The sequence below is a fragment of the Strix aluco genome, chromosome 9, assembly GCF_031877795.1.
Source record: "Strix aluco isolate bStrAlu1 chromosome 9, bStrAlu1.hap1, whole genome shotgun sequence".
NCBI classification, from domain to species: Eukaryota; Metazoa; Chordata; class Aves; order Strigiformes; family Strigidae; genus Strix; species Strix aluco.
This window is the reverse complement of record NC_133939.1, coordinates 26,981,419-27,003,315: the sequence shown is the minus strand read 5'-3', so window position 1 is coordinate 27,003,315 and position 21,897 is coordinate 26,981,419. Positions and strand designations below refer to the sequence as shown.

Here is a 21,897-nt window from a genome sequence, read left to right as displayed (position 1 = left end):
GGAGGGAGGCTGCGGCGGGGAGGGGAGGCGTGCGGGAGCGGGGGAGGGAGAACTTCTGAGGGAAAAAAAAAAAAAACCAAAACAAATCCCGAGCCCCTTCAGGTGTTCGGTCGCCCTTTGTCTCCCTACTTCGTACGCTGTCTGCTGGCAGCGGCGGGGAGGGAGCCGCTCCCGCCTCCGGGCAGCCCTCAGCCCCGCTCGCCAGCGTCTGCGCTTCACCACGAGCACTTTGTTTTCAAGTTACGCTGTGGTAAGTGTTGCGGCCGTAGTTCTTAAAAACCCGTCCGTGCCCAAGAAGACGACGTGGGGCGGGTCTGTGGGGTTTTTCTGGTCACTACCCACCCGGAGCGGTGCCCCGAAGCCTTTTTTTTTTTTTTTTTCTTTTTTTGAGGGGCTTCTGTCGTGTAGGGCACGCTCCTTCTGTCAGTTTGTTCTGTGTGCTCTGCAGACCGTATACAGAGTATTTTGTCCTTTGGCTACTAAAAACATTAAACTTGAATATTATTTATCGAGGTAACTGTGTTATGGAAAGCTTGAAGATTTCAAGTTCTAAATTGTGTTTAAAATGAGCTCGATTGCTAAAATGTTACCTCAGTTTTGCATTTGTATCTCCATTTCTGATGCATCAGTATTTAAAACTCGCGTTTTAAAAAATAAAAATACCTAACGCTAGTAAGATACATGCATTCCGATGCGAACATGTGAATGAATAGTTAAAGTATTAAACTTGTCAAACATTGGCTGTAACTTCTTGCAGCAGTGAGATGGTGAAGTGGGAAGACTTTGATGTCTGTCTGTGGAAAGGACAGATCATCTGCACACACCCATGCACGTTACCGGTCCCTATCACCTTCATGTATGTGAGCAAAAACACTGGGTGGGACAAAAAGAAAATAAAAAAGCACCTGGATTATTATACCTTATTATATGTACTGATTTTTTTTTTTTTTTCCGCACCACCTTGTTTTGTTTTAATCGGATCTATGTATGATATCTCATATATGAAATACTCCACACATCTTGGTATTAAAGGGCTGCTTAAAGCTTACTTAGTGTATATAAATTGTGTATTATTAATCGCCTGTAATCTCCAATTCCCCAATTGTCTCCACATTTTTGATGTGATCAGTACTTCAGTCTAATGGAAAATGATGCTGTTCTGCTTAGGTGAGAGACGTTTACTGAAACTATTCATAGTATAGGCTGAGCCAAATGCATGTCTGTGGTGTTTTATCCTTTCAGTAAGATTAGTATGTTTTAGAGTAAAGCTACAAAGCTGCAGTCCTACAGGTGCAACAACTCAAAATAGAGAATACTTTAACAGATTTTGTCTTTTTTTTTTTTTATAGCAGTGAGGTCTTGGATCAGATTCATACTTTACTATTTTATGTCCATTGTATTTTTCAGAATTGTTGTGGCTTGGTTGAGTGTGATAAGGAATAATTGCCGAGGGAGGGAGGAGGAAGGGTTGTTGGCTCTTTCTTTATGGTATGGTTGTCTACAGAATTACACAGGGCAACTTAAGAGGTAATATAAGGTGAAAGCTTGTGGCAGTGTCAAGTTTGCTATTAAATTCAGTCATGAGTTCCAAAATTTATCTTCCCATGACTGACTATCCTATATGTTCACATTCTCAAGTCGAGTTTGAGTTTGGGTTTTAAAATTTACTTTGACTTTTTCTCCTCATTTACCATTTTCAGCAAACGATTCATTCACATGTATGTGGAAGTATTCGTGATGTTGTCACTCATCTACTTTCCTATTCGAAACCACACAATATGCTGTGTGCCTGTTGCCCTCCTGAAGGCTTTAGCTGCTGGCTCAAGTTGATTCCAAAAATGGCCTGGGATTAATGCACCTCTGAGCTGCTCAGTGATTTGGTTCCTGCAGGAGCATGCTGATGTGGTGTGGTTTTGTGTTCGTGCTTAAGACTTGGGTCTCTTGTTTCTTCCTCTCAGATGAAAGAATGTGTATATGTTCATATAGTCTAGCGGAGTTCTAGCAACACTGTGTTGTAATAACACTTTTGAAATTTATTCTGTAGATGTAAATGTCATGTTTACGCATAGTTTAATTCAATTTCTAATCCTGCATATCAAAATGTAACAGCGGAGAGGGGTTAGTGCTGGTAGGATTTTTCACATCAAGATCTAGCTACTAAGTTTTAGCTCTTTGAAGTCCTTTTCAACTAACATATCTAACTTTTTTCTCAAAATTTCAAGTTTGTTTTCAGGTTGCTCATCATCCATGAAGACGCATTTTGGGCGTGGCTGAATAGCTTTTAAAATAGTTTCCAACAAACCATGTTCTGTGTAGACAATACATTATCTTTGTAAAACACAGGCTGAGTATTAATTATATAGTGTTTATCTGTCCTATACTCAGTCTTTAGGCTGTCCTCATCTTAATTATGTTCTGTGTTCACAATAATGTTAAAAATTGGTGTGTAAACATGGCTTTGAAAATTAATGTCTGGTTTCCTTTATTTTATATACACTGGTATATCTCTGATACAGTTGGTATCTCTGATTACATGTCAGTATAATGGGCAGATGGTAGGGAAAGACATCTACATAATCAGCTGTGATTAGTGGTAACTTTGTGTTTTTCTGCAAAGGCATCAAAGACCAGAGTAGTTAACTTAAATTTGGAAATACCTTAAAAATTCCTGGGTTTAATTCATGTCTTGTGAGTACTGCCAGTCTTGTGAACTGGGATGACAAAAGGTTAGTGGAACCTGGATGGGGGAAAAGTTAGGTAACATGTATCCTGAAGGAGGAAAGGAAGTAGGTTCTGAATCTTGAATTATTGACTTGAAAGAACAACACGTTTTCCTTAAACTTCTTTCTAAAATTGTGCTGGAGATAATGAAGCTAGCCACTTCAAGATAAAAAGTTAATTCCACAATTCAATAATATCTGTAAAGTTTTGGACTTACTTTCCCTCTGCACTTGGTATTTAAAGCAGTACGAAATGACAGGGGAGTAAGTAAACTGCATCAGTCACATTAGGAATATATTTTTTAATAGTGTAAATACCTTAGTACAGTCATTAGAAAAGGGGATTAATGTTGAAGAAGGTCTCTAACAACCCAGTAGCGTGAGAATCCAAGTAGGATGAATTCCTATATGAAATATTTTCAATTTCCTGACTTCGCTGAAAGAACGCCATGTCATCTCTTCTCACTTTCCCATCCCCAAATTCTATTTCTAAAAAGGTAATCACATATTGTGCCAAACATAAATGTAGATAATTGTGCGTTTTGCTAATAAGTAAAGCTACCCTACAGTGCATTATTTTAAAACTAAAAGCTTCAATTTCTTTTTTTCTGTGAATCTTGTACACACGCACTCATTCTGCTTCTCGTTGGTCCCTCAGCCCAGCCAGACGCTGAGATACGTGTCGAAAGTTGTCTGGTGACTTGGCGTCTAAAAGCGCGAACCCTCCTGGTGGTGTGGTCACTGCCTGCCTTCGCCTGGCTCTGCAACAGCAGTGCTCACTTCTGCCTGGCTGTGTTTTGAGTAGTTCTGAATAGCATCTGGTTCCGTAGCCTTAATAAAGTATGTATGATAAAGAATTGTTCTTACGTGGTGTGATTAAAGTATCAACTGTAAGGTCATGTTCTGCTTTGTTTAATATACTTCAAAGCTAATGATTATGAGAACTGCAGACCGTGGCTAATGTGATAAAAGCTGCATGAGTTATCCGCATCCTTTTTGGTCTTTCAGAGTCACTGCAAAGCAGCTGTAGCTATGAGATGGGAAAAGAGAAAATTTCTTATTGATACAAGCTAATGAGTTAAATATGTGTCTGGCTTTTGGGTTAATGAGATTTGACCTCCTGTGTTGTAAAGGATTTTTGGTTTAGTTGAGTGTTTAAATATTATGATAATTCTTGAGAAATATTTTTTTCAGACCCTGAGACTATTCTTTCAGGAAGAATCAATAATGACAAGTAATATACTGTCTAGAAGAAGAAAGTTCAAGCAATGTGGTTGTATTCAGTTTTAACCAAATACCCTATTAATTGGAAGATATCTTTCCACTTATTTATGTACTTCAGCCATGCACCATTACATCTAAACAAGTAGTAGCTTAACAATGTAAACCATTTTTAATCTGCTGTGTATGTCTGACAGTTCTAAACTCATGATGACTTGATGGGGCTAATGGACAATTGGCTGCTTTTAGAAAGACCGATTCTGTCAGATATGAAACTGAAGCTGTACCATGTGTGCAGTGTGATTTCTTAAACATACAAAACCAAGCACTTGGTAGCTAGGAATGATCTCTCCAGACCTCGGAAGAACTGTGGTTCCTGTGCTCTTCTGTTTTCATCTGTTTTTGTCACCCGTGTTTCTGTGTGCACAGTGGGTGTGGGGACCTTCCTCATCTGAGAAGAGGGAACTATCATTTCCTTTCTAACTTTCTGAACAACATATTTAAGGTTTTGTTTCGCTTTTGGAATTCTGACTGAATTCTGAGAATTCTGCTGACACCTCAGAAAAGCAAACATTTTAATTGCCTTTTCATTAAGATAATATGCCCAAACACTTCCTCACTAGTTGCATTTTGTATCTGGTACTTCTTGAGCAGCAATGCGATTCCAGCCCTTGCTTCTCCTCTAGACGTTTGGAGTAAGCTGGAGAACTTGGATGTCTACTTTTCAACATGGTTTTTTTAACTGACCCTGTCATGTCAAGGTAACATTAAGAGCGTGGGTACTTTGCCAAAGACAGCTTGTCTGAACTCCTCACAATCGCGTAGCCACTGGAGATGGCCTCCTTCCTTGGCAGTGTAGCAAAATGTCGTTTTTCAGTAACTTTCTGAGGTAATGTTCGCTGCCCCAGTTTTCCCCATACATCTCAGTTATGTAGGTTGTAGTTAGAAAGAAAATAGGTTTAAAGATTTGAGACATCTTTTTTTTTAATTGGTACACTAAAACTGCCCTTTTCGAATGCTTTTCTTTTCACATTTAAATTAAAGCAGTTCTTGGAGCATTTAATGATTGTGTACTTCACATAGCAATTTGAGTTCACTGAAGCAACTCGTGTTTTCATTCTTGGCTATCTTTTTTCAAAAGAAGCATTTGCTCTAGTTTCTAAACTATTTAAAGCTATTAATCAAAACCCAAGACAACACCAACAGCTTACTGTAATATCAGGTCTTCACCTTGAGATCCTGTTGGTGTAAAGGGGAGATGCCTAGGTCCCTGCCCACATTGCTGTGAGTATATGTAAAGCCTGTAGGTGAGTGATAACCTTTTCATCTGCAAAGAGAAATATGAGAAGTGGGAGGAAAAAGAAAGGAAAGCCAAGTTATTTTTACTGTAAATATGTCAGTTTATTGACTTGTTAATTTCAGATTTATTCAAAAAAGCAGGAGGAGGAAACAGGAATGTCTGCCAAAAACAAAGTAATCAGTGGGAGTTGAAAGATGTCTAATGATTCTTACAAGTACTAAAGAGGAATAAACTAGTCTCTTATTAAACTGGATATGGACTTTTAAAACAATGTAGTAATTCTATTTTGTCTTTAAAAGCATGTGCAGTTACATATGGTGAATAAAAACCTCTTTATTAAAGTAACATTGTTTATTCACAGTAATGTTTCAGGCAGCAGGTGTTTTTGTTATTAAAGGAAGTAAAAAAACCAAAGCTGACCATACTTCTAAAATAAAGATTCAGATATTTGACAAACTATAGTCAAATAAAGAGCTGAAACTTTTTAATGCAGCACTGGTTTGGCCTTTGGTTGCTATGATCTCCTTTTCATCCTGCAGTAAGGTTGACACAAGTATCCCTGGGAACGGATTATGTCTTGTAGTGAAAGTCTGGAAGGGATGTTTTGCCTTGCCTTAGGTTATTGCTCTGCATCAGAACCAGGCCTTCCCTCTCGGTCTGCTTGCCTGTTGTATCAGCCTCCCTCAGCGCCCAGGCCTGACTGTGGAGATCTCCCTTCACCTGCTCTAGCACTTCCTCTGCTATACTCGTGGTGCTCTGTGCTCCTGCGGTGTGTGCATAAAAATCTTTGCTTCTTTTAATCTCCAAGGGGCATTGCCCATCTCCTTACTTCTGTCCTCTGAAAATACCATCACAAGGAAGCAGGACTGTAAGGAGTACTAGCTGTGGCTTTGTTTTTAAAGTAAGCAGGAATAGTTTCATTACTACCTGTTTAAACAGAAAATACAGTGGTCTGTGAAATATCCCACCACCATGTGAACTTGTTCAGATGTGGGGTTTTTAAAAGATGGGGTTTTTTTGAAGCCAGGGACAAGAGAATGGCTGATGAATAACTATCTGGCCCTCATCTGACGAACTCAGGTGTGTAAAGAGCATCTGTAAATACCTATCAGGAGTTCAGCAAGACAGGAAGTACCATTTCTTAATAGAAGGATGATGCTTGGTAGGACTGAGCAGCCTGTGTAGCTGGAAGTGTTCTGCCGCTGCTTCCTGGGGATGGGTTCTGAAGTCTGCATGCCATGCATGCCTGGATGCAGCTCCTCAATCCACCTCTGTGGCACTGCACGCTACAACCATGCTTGTTCTTAATTTCCTGGAGGAGAGTGCCTTTGAGCAGTCCCTCCTCAGCATCTCTGAGGCATTGAAAATGTCATGGTAGCGCAAAAACCCATGTGGATTTTACAGCTTTTGGAGTCTCCACTTGCACAGAAGCTACTTGTCGTCATCTGTAGCTGGCAGTTTCCATCTGCTCTCTCCACCATGCATGTGTTGAAATACTGAAGAAAGCAGTATATTAGATCTACGATGAGATACCGAGAAAAACAAATATCAGGAAAACAAGCAAGCAGAAATGTCTAATTATGGGGGATACGGAGCAGCAGGGCGTATGGAGAAAATATCCATGAAAGTGAGTAAGAAACAAATTGACTGTAAGTAGATTTATTTTGAGGGGATGATATGCATGAAGCAAACAGACGCCATTGGTAATTTTTCATGTATGAATGTGAGAGAGGAAAATGTGTATACATTATGAAACCACAGTTCCTTGTGAATTTGACATAACTGATATCAGATCTTCATATATGAAGTGGCCACAAAGTGCCCTTTAGCTTGAAGAGGACAAGCTTTCGCTCAGTCACAATGAAAGCAAATTCTTGAAGCATGTTTCTCAATAAGAACACTAGGATATCTTGTGCTTGGAAGGAGAGGAAAGCAACATAAATTCAAATCTGTATATAAGAGTTGTTACCAGGAGCTAGGTCTAATGGGATATCACCTTTACCTGTAGTGAAAGCTATATGGAGGCAGATTGATGATAATGCATGTTCCCACTGTTTGTCATTTCAGGATTGTTAGAGACTAATTGAATTGATATTCACCATCCTTTCCTAATCCTTATCTATGTAACTATCCTATCTTTGAGATATTACTTAATTCCTTAACAATTGTAGGACTTTAGAAGAATCCCCACAAATATTGCTGAAACACCAGGAGAGCGGGGACAAAATTAAATTTCTGCTTTCAAAGGCTCCAGGGTTGTTCTGGGAGCTCAAAGAAGGTAACACAAAGGATAGGATACTTTTAAAGGAATAAGAAAAAAAACTTCTTTTTAGAGCCTTTGGTAGTGGACAAGTCATTTAATCTTTACTTAACCTGTGTTTCTCTGATATAAAATGAGAATAGACTCTTCCTACTCATAAAATAAAGTCTAGTAGTGAGTGTGAGGCATCTGGGTATTAGTTTGTAAAAGGGTAAAGGTCTATTAGAATGTGATTAATACTTTTAACAACCTTAATGTATTGTATATAAGCTGTGTAAGCAACTAGGTGGTCATATAATTCATCAGGCATGGCGGTCTTTGCTGTCTTGGACCAACTTGGTATAGATTTTTAGAGATATTAGATAATTCATTTTGCTTACTCTAAAGATAAATGGTAACATTTGTCATAGACTTCCCATTTTTATTTTGTAAATCTTTCATTGAATAGCACTTTGAAAGCTAACAATTGCAAATCCTAGACATTGTTTGAATTGTAGAGGTATTTTGCACTGTCCTAATCAAAGTAACAAATATTGTCAATAGACTTACACAACACGTAAATGTTATGTACATTCAAGGAGGCTGTTAGAATATAACATTCATTTAGAAAATATCTGAGATAATAACGTATTGTTCACTCATAGAAATATTCAGTGTTGAGCTGAATTTCGGTCAAGGCTGTGAAAATACTTGGTGTCCTTTTGAAACAAGAAATTGTGCCATCACTGAAGTCTTGCAAGGTTGTACATGCAACAGGAAACAGCATATTAACATGAAATTCCCATCTTTTTCACACTTAAACAGAGTAGATGTCAGATCATTCAACAAAACAACAATTTGGAACTACTTTACAGAGCTCACTTGAGGCAACGTGCTCTTGCTAGTTCACTTTAAATATGAATTATGGAGACTATGGAAGATTTTTTTTCACAGTTAAATTACCACTAGTTTTATTTTCTTACATTTTTACCTGGTTGACCGGAAAAATAACATTTTTCTGTCTTCTGCCTTATACAAAATATAGTTAATTAAGACACGCTATAGTTTCTCCCCAGAGTCAAAGTGTAATGTTCAGCTGGCCGACTTGCATGAATAATCCATCACTGTGAATCGTTAATTTAGAAGACAAGCTATGATAATTGATGTCTTTATGAAAGCTATGGAAATACTTAGGGAAATAATTTATTTTTCTTGTTGGTACATTTTTTAATTTGTTTTAGAATATTTCTAGGCCTAAGTAGTGTTGGGCTGTAGCCTTTGAAACAGATTCACCTGAGATTAACTGTTTCTGAGGCAATGTGATCTTTTTCTTGGTTTTAAATAAAAATCTGAATGTTTTTATTCTGATGAACTATTAAAATTGTAAGACTTAACCTTGGACTAATCTTGTGTGCATATACTGGATGAACCACTGTTTAAGTTCTGGAAGTTGCTAGTAAAAAGGCCTGGCATAGTGATATTAACACTAGCTTTTACGTGGTAAAAATGCCTTTCAAAAATCATGACATCATTATATCTGGTAATGCAAAGAGGGATTGCAAGCACTCGTACATACTGTGAAAGTTGGTATTTAGACCTTCCTGTATTCTGATGTGTTGGAAGTGATTACCTGATGAGCTGATGGCATGTTTCTGAATCAAACTAAGCATATCAAAGGCTGATGAAATGTATATTTTGTTGGAAGACTTACACTTGAACATAATTTAGCACACAATTCATAAAGTTTGCTTATATGTTAAATTACACTGTAACCATCATGTCTGTGTGGCAAGGAAAGTTACCAATTTTGTTTCCTTAGTAGGAATCTCCTCACTTTCACTCAAAATTGAAATATTAGGCTTTGCTAGTTTACAGCAATATATGCCAATTTACAATTATTTTGTCTGTTTTCAAAACAAGGAAGAGGCAGCTAGGCTGGTATTTGAATGGGAGCCGTCACGGTGGTGGTATTTCAGTAGCAGTTCAGAAGCAGAATATCAGTAATCCATAACAAAGGCGTCAGGTTGCTGAGGTAAAAGCACCAAGTGGCAATGGGTTTTGTATTGTTACAGATCAAAGAAGTTTCAGCATTTTTTTCTTTTATTGCCAGTCTCTGATATTTGAAAATAAAATGTCTATGCTATCGCTTAAGTTCCTCCTGTATCAGCAACCGAAGAGATTTGTCTTCAGTTTGAGTCTTTCAACTCAAGTTGTGTTGCAGTTGCAGAAAGGTTATGTACTCCTCCTTCAATAGACTTTACATTTTTCATTACAAAAAAAGAGTTTTATGAACTTATAAAAGGTTTTTAATGCATGTATGCAGATTCCATATATACAAAATACAATAGAATTAAAGTCTTTCAATTGACTTTAATGAGTCTTGGACTATAAGTACATAATAGTGTGATGTTTTCTATTCCATAGAGGAATCTTTTTAAATACTTCTAGTGTGTTCAGTAACTGAAATTCAAAGTGGACCATTTCTATATGTAGTCTTCAGATTCTGAAAACAAGCAGGCGTATGAGTTTTTTGGATGTTTTTTAACCCTGGAATATTTATCTCCCATTTAGGCACCAAAATAGAGGCTTGTTATGTGCTTGGCTCCCCGTGTTTGTTCTCAGCTGACCCCTGATGTGCTGCACTCTTAAAAATTCAGCCCTGAATTTTGACATTATATATAGAAACAAAAAGAGAACATGTTTACAATGGACTGGCATTTGAGCTCAATTCAAATAGTCTTTGCCATTTCGGTTCAATTTCATAAGGTATACAGAAGTATCATATTGCTGATAGCTTCAGTTATTGAAAAATGGTAATCACAAGTTTTATAAAGTGAGATAAACTGTGTTTATTAATGCTTTTTGTGGACATACAGTGACTTGGCCCTGGGACATTAAATGCATAACTGGGTTGTATCATTAACTTTTTTTTTTCCCCTATGGATTGAATGGCTAAACACGCAAAATTTTCTGAGTAGCTCCATAATATTTTGTCATACTGATTCAAGCCAAGGGAAAAAATTTTAATTTTTTAGGCCTTTTAAATAAAAGCAGAGATGCATGGTGAACAGAACTTGGTTCCTAATGGGGTTTATAAGTCAGCCATAAAACTCACAAAACAGTAGCAACTTCTGTGTTTCCATACCTGACACAGAACCAAGATTTGAACCTCACTTGCCTGCTTGGTCAAAGAGTTCCAACATCATTGAACCAAAAGAGATTTTGAGCTGTACCTTTCTTTGTTTTCCCTTAACAGTTGTTCCATTTTGTGTAGAGCATAGATAGGGAGCAGGTTTATATAGCCTCTTTCTCTTGCTTTCCCTCTCTTGCATCTTCCATGTGAGATCACTACTCATTAAGTAGGTAGTCCTTTTCAGCACTGTTGTTCAGTATTCAAGAGGTATATAGCTTTATGGCTCTTAAAGTGGGGCCATACAATGTGTATGGGTGGGGATGTACGTGTGTATGTATACATGCATGCATCTGTATATGTATCATTCTCAGAACATGAGGGATGGAGAAAATGTGGCTGTATGCAAGGAACTTTGAAACTCACCCCTCTAGTTCATCTACTTTCCCAAGTCACTGTCAACTGTCTCTTGACTCCTGACGTGCTTGTCTACCCTTCTTAAAGGGACCTGGTGGATGTGGGTAGATCTAGAGACTGCCCCAGGCAACCTACTTCAGAGCTTCATTGTCTTTGCCAGCAAAAAGCTATTGTTAAAGTCCAGCCTCACATTACTACAATTTGGGACTCTTCTTGTCCCATCCACTATGTGTACACATTCAGAATAGTATTTTATTTCTGTTTTTTTTTCTCTGTCCACAACTGATATAAAAGATATAAACGTCCTTGAACAGACAAAATTTGAGCTTTGAAATCCACATTACATTCATACTTGGCTACCTCAGCTGGCATCATTGTCAGTCCAATTAAAAGATGAGCACCTGCCTTAAAGAATTCATAGCTGGACTGGTGTCACAGTCAACCTTAGGAGAAAATTACTTGGATGTAGAAAATAGTTCTGGTTTTTGAAAGGCACTACTTCAGAATATGAGCTTTTATTTCACAGTAACCAGCTTGACCCCTTTGATAATTCATTAACAATATCATAAACAACATACACTATCTGAGACATCCACAATTTGATCAGGACATTCCAGGGAAAAATTTCTAGTATGCATTCCTGGGTAAAGTAATCTCAGCAATTGTTAGAGGGAGTGTTGAGTTCCAATGTCAAATAGCAGGTGAATGTGATTGCAGTTCGGTTTCTGAAAGAATTCAGCAAAAAGACAGTGGTGAGACCCATGAAAATCTGAAGAACCGGAGGACTTTGGGATAGTTAATCCTCTAATTTTGTAATGTCATGGTCTGACTCTTTCTATATGAACAGGTTAAACTAGTAGAACCTTTAAAACAAGTACAAGGAAATGTTTGTTTAATAAGGCCACAGAAAAGATTTTTTCCTAATGCAGACTCACTGAATGGGAGCATAAGCAGTGTTTGAGGTCAGGGATCAGCTGTGGCCATTCAGGCTTGTAATTACAGCTGTGATAAGTGTGTTTTCAAGTCTTGCTGTACTGAGAGTTTTCTTAAGCCATTATTTTATTAGGCCTTTCATTGCCCCTCCTAGTACATCGTAACAATTCCTGAAACCCCATGAATCATGGGAAAACAAATGTTAGGCTATTAATTTCTGGCTATATAGAGACATAAGTTCTTACCTAGGCAAGTGCATGATCATGTCTGACATCATTAATACTGTATTTAGTAGCTGCAGTAAGTATGCAAATACTACAGCTCTATATTCAGTGAAGACTGGATTGTTTTAAGTCCAGCTTTTTAATTTATCATTGGGGAAAAAACGTGTAGTGAACTTTTAGTCCATTGTTATGAATAGGCTTGGTTACTGCAGACTTCGGGAGCTAGAAAAGACATGTCCCCTGTTTAAGGCTTGATGTTTGCTGTAATTGGCTTCCCTATATTTTTATGAAAACACACACAAAGCTGGTTTCTCAGCTGATTTGCTCTTTAAGCCATGAAGAAATCCATGCCATTGAATATCACACAGGATTGAACACTTGATACAGTTGAGCTGCTTTCACCTGTACACAGACAGTTTACTGCTTAAAACAACAAATCTTTGAGCCTTTATCTTCAGCCTTGGGTGACTTTGAACAAAGAAGAAATAAGATAATTTCATACTGTAAGTAATGTTCCCCTTTTAAATTCTACCACCACGTCTGCTTTTCTCCCTCAAAGAGGTGGGCAAGCCATAATTTTAAATAGTATCTCATGTATCATAGTGATAAACTTTATCTGATGATGAGGCAGAGGTGGCTGAGGTATACAGTCTAGTTAACACAAGGTGTACAGTTGATCTCTTTGTGCTTCAAGGACTAACAGATTCTTTGTGTGTTTAGAGATGAGCTTTTGCCTGTTTGCATGTTGGCATTTATTTGGATCCAATAGAATAACTGTTCTGTGGTGAATAACAAAAAAAAAGTGCACGCTTTGGGCAACGCTTTGCGTACAGCTGCACCAACTCCAGGAGGTCTGTATGAGGCAATGCATTCTGGTTGATTGTTGGCTAATGAGTTTGCTGCTGAGATATATTGGTTGAAAATTAAAATATCTTTTCTACTGTGGCCGTGTTAATGGAACTGGTTGGCACAAACTGGGTCTAAATTCCTTGCTTTGAGGTACAGCTGTCCACGTAGGCTATTTAACAATTTAATTTAGACATAAGAAAAAGATGACCTGTGGGAAGCTTGAAAATTGGAATCTATACAGGCATGAGAATTCAGGTTAGCCTATTTAGTTTTCAAAGCCACGCTAATTAAAAAGATTAACCTAATTTTTAATAAGAATGTGTATATTACCCACCAACGTAAAATATTAGACGCACATGAATCATAGCATATAATACAAAAAATTGGAGTCTTATTATAGTCTCTCCAACAAAAGGTAGAATTAATATTAACTTGCCATAGGAAATCCTAAAGGAAACACCTAAGATTTGCTGGAAAACAGATTTTTGGGAGGGGGAGACAATGAGGTTTCAACCCTCACTTTTCATTCTGGGTATTGGAAATTACTTGATTACTTTCTATAAGGTATTTGAATTTTTGAATTATAAAAACCCATTAAAAAAAAAAAAAAAAAACAAAAAACAAAAAACCAAAAAAACCCCAAGCCCCCTCTGTAAAACATACCACAAATGTGTTCATCTAACCACAGGGAGATTTTGTAGATGTGAGCCAGTGAACAACAGAAGTGGGCAGCTTCTGCAGTGCTTCATGATTGCTCTTGTTCATGTGAATTGCTTTAGCATTTAGAATCGGATCTAACATGATACAAAACTTCTCTGTGTGGGAGAATAAGCAAGATTAAGACAAATTCAGCTCCCTACATGTGGTGTTTAAATGGCTCATCGTTGAGAGGATACTTGGAACAGCATCAGTTCTCATAAACACAAGCCAATGAGGCTTGAACAGTGATCCGCAGAAGTGCACTTCAAGGCCAGATTCCACCTTCTCAGCGCAGCTTGAATACTGGACTCTGAACTGAGCTGTTTTGTCCATGTTGAGCCGAGGGGGATGTATCAGCAGCTATAGGTCTCCAAGGCCAGGATAAACAAAACTATTAGAACAAAATCACATAGTTTCTTTTGTTTCTTTTTTTTTTTCCCAAGTAAAAAGAGCCTTGGGTTTTACCTCTAACTGAAGAAGCTGTATTTCTTCAATTGTTACGTATCTTCTTATGTTGTGGATAAGATACCTGCCCAGCAGGGATTTTTTTTTTTGTTTCCTCTCTGCCTTTCTCTTTCCAACTTTCCCATTTATCCCTTGAAACTGCTGCTGTTCCAGATATTCTTTCTGAACAATTTCAGTAATGCATGTAGGGCACTGAATTTGCTTCTTTTCTTCATACCCTGCCAGATCACCCAGTTTGAGCAGTATGAAGCTACTACTGTTTCCTTTTTTTTTTCTGATAAGCCGGTAAGTGCATGGGTGCTTATGAAGAAGCAAGAGGGAGGAACAACTTGTATGATGATGTGGAGAAAAAAGTGAGGATTTTAGTGGCAATTCTGTCCACTGTGCTAGTTGTTTTTTCCTCCTGTCCAGATACTATGTGAGTTGATGAGTTGCCTGTATTGGTGTCTGTAATCAGATGGATGCCCAGTTGCTTTCCTTTTCTCTTTTTCTGTAACGTACTTGCAGAGCTCCTCTCAAGGGGAAGAAATATAAAATTGGAGTTCTGGAGTTAAAGAAAACATGGAGATAAGCAGAAAAATGAAAATATTTGAAAATATATGAAAACTACTAGCAGAGCAGATAGTAATGATGCTGAAGCGTAAGAGGCAAGAATTGGAATTGGCCTTAGGGCAGGAGGAAGGAGAAGTTTAATTTTATTCTGTACGTGGTCTTTCTGTGCTTCTCACTGCCTTGGGAAGATCAGTGATCAACACCCTTCACATGGGGAAAAAAAAAAACACCCTTATCTGCCTTGTTTGGAATTTTCTGCTGTGTGAAATACAGAGTGAAAAATCCTGATACTAGCTGAATTTTGCATCCAGAATATTCTGTAGTTTTTAGAAAAAAAGTCCTTATTTTGTAACAGATGTTATGCTGTTATCTTAGAGAAATATTTGAAGTGGTGAAGCTTACATAGTAGTGCTAAATTTTTCTCTCCAGTGTTACTGATTTTGATGACATGTACTTGTTCATTGACTCCATTTTGCTGGTTCAGGAGTAAACACCCTCCAAGTGACTCTTCTTTCTCGTCCTTTTGTCTCTGAAGTTTTTGCGCAAGACCAGCTTTACAGGATGTTTTCATTCTGATTTTTATATCAACTGTGGCTCTGTTGGGCAGGCTCAGCACACTTGCCAAAACAGCTCTTTCAACTGGTTTTTAAAAACAGGCTTTCACAGTTCCTGTCCAGCTTCAGCCGCTGTGCCAGGACGGCTCTGTTAACTGGATGGTAATGGCCTGGCCACCTCTGCCAGCGCAGTCCCCGGCTGGCTCCAAGCTGCTGCCAGTGCGGGGGTGCCAGGGCTGCCGGGGTGGCTGGGGGCAGCTCTGCTGGCATGAGGTTGGTGTGAGCCAGCATTTGATACGGTTCTGCTGCTGGCTCTCAGGACTGTGCCTGTCACGACGTTCTGTCTGATACATGCAGTTGCTTCTAAGAGTAATTGTAGCTGGCTGGAAGCTCACCAGTGGCTGCGGGTGTTGCGATCATGCATCTCTATAGAAATGGACTATGAAGCTGAGAATTGTTAGAGAAACAATGTCCAAGCATTATAAATAATCCTTGTAATGATGAATTGCTGTTTGTTATTAATCAGGGTATAACATCTACTTTTAAAGCTACGGTTAATTGTTTGGGTTTTTTTCCTAAAGCAATCTGTATATCTTATTACTGTACTGTAAGAAACTAATTCTGATCTAAGTAGTGTTAACATGAGTGAATAATAACTCTCCTGGCAATAGTGACATTACCTAAATGTAAATGGAGCCCAGTGTTGATTGCAAGTCTCAAGCCAATACTGTTTTGTAGGAGAGCAAGCTGTTTTGTATGTCACACTTATATTCAGTTTATGAAGTGGTAGACTCCTCTTCTGAAATCCTGATACATTTTAATTAACTTTCTTCATCTTCTTGACACAGTTATACCATAGCCCTATCTTTTTTTTTCTTCTCAAGTCATTGTGAAGGAAGCTGAACAATGTATTGAAGATTAACTTCTGTTTTGAACTTCTGAAATACTGTTTCACAGCTAACATATACCTTGTTTATTTAGTTATTTCGGGATGACTTAAAGACTATCATTTTTCAATGCATTTTGTTAAAGACATTTAAAAACTTCCCTGAGTTGGTTGGTAGGCTTTTCAAATGCATTCAGCAAGTCTCCAAAGAGACACAATTTTAAGGTACTTTTGATGCAGTATTCCCTATTCTTGTGAACTACTGAATAGGGAAGGGCTCCTGTTCTGGTTTTGTTTATCCCTAAATAGTTGTCGTCTTCAGTCTTCCAGCTTTTGAAGGTTTAAAAATGGCTGTGAGAGCTTTTATAATGCCAGGAAAAGTATATAGTCTTAACTGTATTTGGTTTGTGTGGCAAGGTTTTGGTAGCTACAGGGGTGGCTTCTGTGAGAAGCTGCCAGAAGCTTCCCCATGTCCGATGGGGCCAACGCCAGCCGGCTCCAAGATGGACCCACCCCTGGCCAAGGCCGAGCCCATCAGCGACAGTGGTAGCGCCTCTGGGATAAGGTATTTAAGAAGGGGGGAAAAAAAGCTGTGCAACAGAAAACATCAGCTATAGAGAGGAGTGAGAACATGTGAGAGCAACAACTCTGCAGCCACCAGGGCCAGAGAAGCGGGGCAGGAGGTGCTCCAGGCCCGGAGCAGAGATTCCCCTGCAGCCCGCGGTGCAGCCCATGGTGAGGCAGCTGTGCCCTGCACCCAGGGAGGCCCACGGGGGAGCAGAGACCCACCTGCAGCCCGGGAAGGACCCCACGCCAGAGCAGGGGGATGTGCCCGAAGGAGGCTGTGACCCCGTGGGAAGCCCACACTGGAGCAGGCTCCTGGCAGGACCTGTGGCCCTGTGGAGAGAGGAGCCCATGCTGGAGCAGGTTTGCTGGCAGCACTTATAACCCTGTGGGGGACCCACGCTGGAGCAGTTCGTGAAGAACTGTAGCCGTGGGAAGGACTCATGTTGGAGAAGTTCATGGAGGACTGTCTGCTGTGGGAAGGAGCCCACACTGGAGCAGGGGAAGAGTGTGAGGAGGAAAGAGCAGCAGAGACAATGGGTGATGAACTGACCACAACCCCCATTCCCCGTCCCCCTGTGCTGCTGGCTGGGAGGAGGGAGAGAAATGGGGAGTGAAGTTGAGCCTGGGAAGAAGGGAGGGGTGGGAGGAAGGTGTGTTAAGATCTGGTTTTATTCTCATTATCCTACTCTGATTCGATTGGTAATAAGTTAGTTTTCCCCAAGCCGAGTCTGTTTTGCCCATGATGGTAATTGGTGAGTAGTCTCTGTCCTTATCTTGACCCACATGCTTTTTGCTCTATTTTTCTTTCCCCTGCCCAGCTGAGGAGGGGAGTGACAGAGCGGCTTTGGTGGGACCCTGGTGTCCAGCCAGGGTCAATCCACCACAGTAGCATATCTCAGTGACTTTATGCATAAACACGGAGTTGCAGGAAAAAGTGTATGGCGCTTGAAACATTGTGTTCCAAACTCACTTGCTGTAAATGCTTTCACAAAATGTATTATTAATATTTTTTGGTTCTGCTGAAATGGTAATATCATAATGCATTACAGCGATGTCTGTGACATAAGTGACAGCTTTCATCACTTATAAAACTACGCTCCAGTACATGCAGTAACGTCGCCTTTAGACTTAGACTGCGATGATTGCATCTGGCAGTTGCATATGGTGAAACTTAGCTACTGCCCTTTTAATTAAATTATAGTTGGGAGCTTGCTTCTGGGAGCTTGCTGATCAACTGAATTTCACAGTAAAATAACAGAAATGTGACTTATTGTAAGTAAGGGAATTTGCAGTACATGCAAGAGCAGGCAAGAAGTTGTTCGTGTATCTAAAATAGCTGATTGCAGCATGCCATCTCTGCTGTTTCTGATAGAAAACTAGTACTACAGAATCAGATCATGCCCTTCCTCTCCATTCTTTTACCAAACAGCCGTAAGGGAATCTGAGGGAGGAAAAATAAAGCTACTGTCTCATTTGGGGTGCCTTTCCTAGATGGTTGGACTGTAAGTGGAGTACTGTCGGCCTTCTTGTTCAAAAGAAAAAAAAAATCCAGAAGTAGAACTTGTTAGACTTGGTTCTTGAGAGCCTCTAAGACCCGACTTCACCTCCTGTGTCTAGGCATTGTCCCTCCTTCCATAGTGAAATCAGGTCAACATCTTCATGGCAAGACCAACACACATGATAGTGAGCTTATTCAGAGTGCTGTACAGGATTGACAACCCTCACTGAAAAATATATGTAAAAAAAATAATCTGTGCCTGATTAAGCTGCTTCTATGGAACTTGGCAGGTTAGACCCTGCTTTTGATCTGTTGAAAGCAGATCTGATACAGTATTTCAATCTCTAGCCTTGAAGCTCTCCCCAGTCAGGCTGCTTTGACTTTCTCAGAAGGGCCACATGGACACCCCTAATTCTGAGCCTTTAGAATCCCCAAATTCTCTAATACCTCAAATTTTCTCTTTCACAGAGCTTGTTTGTTTTGTGTTTTCTTATTTATAGTTTTTACTTTGTGGGGCACATTGTAGCTGTCACAAATAAAAGCACTCTGCCAAATAATTTCTAAAACTTTTTTTTTCTAGACAAAAGAAACAAATAGAGAAATTGTGTATGGGTCCTCACAATTGTAGGCCTTGTATTAGTAGTTTTTTTAATAAGACCACCTTTTCTTAATTGTCTAGACATGGATTTAGATGTTTGCTTTAGGCTATTCAAATTTAACTATTTTGGACATGGCTTCTCAGCATCTCTTTTTATTTTTTAATTGGAGCTGAGGGATTATGCTTGAGGAAGCTCAATTAAGACAACTTTGGCTTGCATAATTACCTCAGCAGGTTAGTGACTCAGTGCCAAGCTCCATGAAAGTTTAAAAACACTTGGGATTTAATGGTAGAAATTGTCAATACAAAAGGTTTCACTGTACCACTTTCCTTTCAGGTTTTCTCAAAGCTGCAGGTGTCAAGGGGTCATTTAAAAAACAGAAATAAAGAATCCTGAGGAGCGTGTCTTGCTGTGTGTTGGGGAGCAAGGCTTTAGTATGGTCCAAGCACTTCTTATAGAATGACTCATCTTAGTCACTATATATTAGAAGTTTAAATACCCCGGTATTTTATATATTGTTACTGTGCTTCTTTCTAACGAAATTAACCTCAAAGTTTCCTGTTCCAGAAGGCAATGGCTCCATAATTGACAGATAGTGATAAAATCCCATAATGTTATTACTAAAGTTTGTGCAGATTGAAATATGGATGTTGTTGCACATCTCTGAAACAGATTCAAACAAGCTTAATGATTTTAGATGTGTCTGTAGAATCTCTGTTTGACAAGGTCATATGGTCACATAAGCTAAAGATAAACATTTTTTAGGGATAAACATTTTTGGCCACACAGAAAATGTAAATATATACCCTAATATGAAGGAGTTGACTTGCTGCCTAAATGTAACGCATGTCAGAGCTAGCAGTTACGTGCCTGCCTGCTCTCAAGAGGCATGTATAATTTCACATGATTGTTACCACTTCCAATAACCAAACTACTTCCAATAACCAAAGTACTTTGTAGATACCTTCATGTACTGCTTGGGCTGTCCACGATAGCCATAACTTAAAACATTTTATGGGCATATAGTTATTCTCCCATTTCCGTGGGCATATTCTTCTGGCTATAAACAATAATACCTCATGAATTGCATATCTGTTGCTCTGAGAATTGGTACTTTTGTTTACTTCCTGTCACCTTCAGGCAGGCTCTCCTGTATCTCAGCTCCATGTGTAAGCATGCCCATGTGGGTTGTGTAAGTAGACCCTTTATAGTACTTGGTAGGATGTAGATTTCCCGTTTAGATGCTTGATTACAGCGGTTAGTCTTTGCACTGCTGTCCCCTGAATACATGCCTGTTTTCACTTGTTAGAAGAAATTATTTTCCAGGTTAAGTCAACTCAGGCTATAGCCATGTTTTATAGTACGCTGTCTGGCACTCCCTGTGCTGGAGGGAGAGTGACTGAGGGACTGGGAGGGAAGGGATGATGAACAAAGTAAGCGACTGAGGGAAGTGTCACATTAACTCTGTGGGATTTTTCTAGAGGTAAAACCACAAGGTTCCAGGGAGGTACGGAGGTATTTTCTAGAGGTAAAACCACAATTTTTGTTCCAGTAATGGTAGCTGGAGACGCAATTTTTGCCCAATCTTTAAATAAAAATCTGAGCAGTTGGATTCCTGGAAAAAGCAGAAAGAATTGAAAAAACGAGTCTTATATTGTTCTGTAGTACAAACTGATGGAGTGGGTTTGTAAGAATCTTGAGATTTGTGGTAGCAGCCACGGTCCCCTGTTGTTGCAGGGCAGCATGCCCGAGGCAAGCCTAAACCAGTCCAGGAGCTCCTTACGGCTGCGTACCTCCCTCGCACATCCTTCAGGGTAGCCATGACAACCACCGCCTGGTCCTGGTGATCTTGTTAACTGCTCCGTGTATCTCCTCTGCTCAGCTGGTGGTCACTGCTTTCATTTTGGAAGGAGAGTTGTCTTGATTTTCTAAATCATTATTACTAGTTATGCAGTCCCTCCCTCTTTGATATTATATTGCTTGATCTGATTGCCAAGAACAAATCATCTGGAGGAAAGCTGCCTCTGGCAATTGTCATGTTTACTAACTGGCAAAGCAGTAGTAGCTGAGTTTCACCAAACTTGTATCCTTTCATAATTAATCTGTCACAAACTTGATACAGTTTTGGTTGGGTTTGAGGGGAAGGAGGAAGCACCCAGCTCCTACCTAGATACAGAAATAGTGGGTTTTTCCTCTGACCAGCAGGACTTGTTCCCTAAGTAAATTCATCTATCACTTTATAAAATTGTTCTGCCAGACTTATGTCTGTTCCTGCAGATGTTCTTCTTTACAGGAGAGAATGTAATCAGTCCTGTTGCTTTTCTTTTATACACTGATCAGAAGGAATCAGCAGTTTTTCTTGTTTGTGCTTCCCACACCTTTGGTGTTTAGCTTGCATGTAGCCAAGAGCAATCTTTAAGGCAACTAATCTTAGTTTAGTCGCTGTGTGCTGAGGTACTAAGGCAATATATCGTAGCTTTATTTTGTAGCTTTTTAAAGCCATAAATGAGTTTCTTCATAAAACCCACAGTCTGTAAAGGTGTAAAAGACAAGGAAATTATAACCCCTTTTTTCAACCTGTCTGGCATGCACAAGGTACTAGAATGCAACCCTTAATTGAAATTTTTGGCACTTTCCTACACTGAGTCCAATTCTTGCTGTTTAAAAATTCACGGTACTTCATGTCTGTGAACTCAGTTTGAGTTTGTTGATATGATATCTCTCAAAGTATCTTGGTTTACAGAGGATGCTTGCCCCTTTTGCATTTTTCTGAAAGCATATGTAATGAACTGAATAGTTCAGAGTTTGTGGGTGTGAGGGGGCGATGTTGTTCTACTTCCTCTTAGTCATTCCAGCCTTATGCTTGGCGAAAGGCAAGAGCTGTAGTTAATCAGTCCTGTATTCTAGCCTAGGAATGTTTTCCTTCAAACGTTGTTAACACTGGTGTTCCTTCTGCCTGTGTACAGGAGTGCATCTGTGCTGGCCACAGGGCAAACGAACAGGAATGCTGCCCTTAGACTGAGCTGCTTGTGACCTGTTGTAGA

The 21,897-nt window shown here is 39.4% G+C and overlaps 1 protein-coding gene across 2 annotated transcripts in view; it reads left to right on the top strand.

Moving 5' to 3' along the window:
* The window catches only part of LOC141927238 (neuroserpin), a 53,863-nt gene that overhangs the window by 362 nt on the left and 31,604 nt on the right, over positions 1-21,897 (top strand). The window contains exon 1 of one of the 2 annotated variants that reach the window (XM_074834321.1): positions 3,412-3,560. The exons of the other annotated variant lie outside the window; for it this stretch is intronic. The gene's annotated coding sequence lies outside the window, so the exon portion shown is untranslated. Of the gene's footprint in view, positions 1-3,411; positions 3,561-21,897 lie in introns of those variants that run through there. 2 annotated transcript variants of the gene reach the window in all.